The sequence below is a fragment of the Mesitornis unicolor genome, unplaced genomic scaffold, assembly GCF_000695765.1.
Source record: "Mesitornis unicolor isolate BGI_N332 unplaced genomic scaffold, ASM69576v1 scaffold34106, whole genome shotgun sequence".
Lineage (NCBI taxonomy): Eukaryota > Metazoa > Chordata > Aves > Mesitornithiformes > Mesitornithidae > Mesitornis > Mesitornis unicolor.
Genome location: NW_010193555.1, coordinates 281 through 715, shown reverse-complemented (window position 1 = coordinate 715; position 435 = coordinate 281).

Below are 435 nucleotides of genomic sequence, written 5' to 3'. Positions count from 1 at the left end.
CTCTCGGCACGGCTCTTGCCGCCTCTTAATCCCCTCTGTGGGAGCAGCGGCACAGAATCGAGGTTAATGCCGCTGCGTCACCACCGAGCGAACCTCAGCCCCGCTGCTGCCAAACCGAACCCCCATGTGCCCCAACAGCTCAGGCCCGCGATCGCAGCCGAGCATCAAGCCAGCAGCTCCCTGCACAGGGGGAGATCCCATGGAGGGAAACCCCTTGAGCCCCCACTGAGACCGCGGAGGCTCTGGGACACCCTGTGACAGTGCCATCCCCCTCTGTTGCCAACCGCTGCCCTTCATCCTCCCCCATACACAGGCAGTGCCAGCTGATGTGGCTGCGACACGGCTGCGAGCTCAGGGGAGCCAGGATGGACCCAGGGTAGAGGGGGTTGCAAACCAAGCAGCACCCTGGTGCGAGGGGCTGTGGAGGGCCCAGGG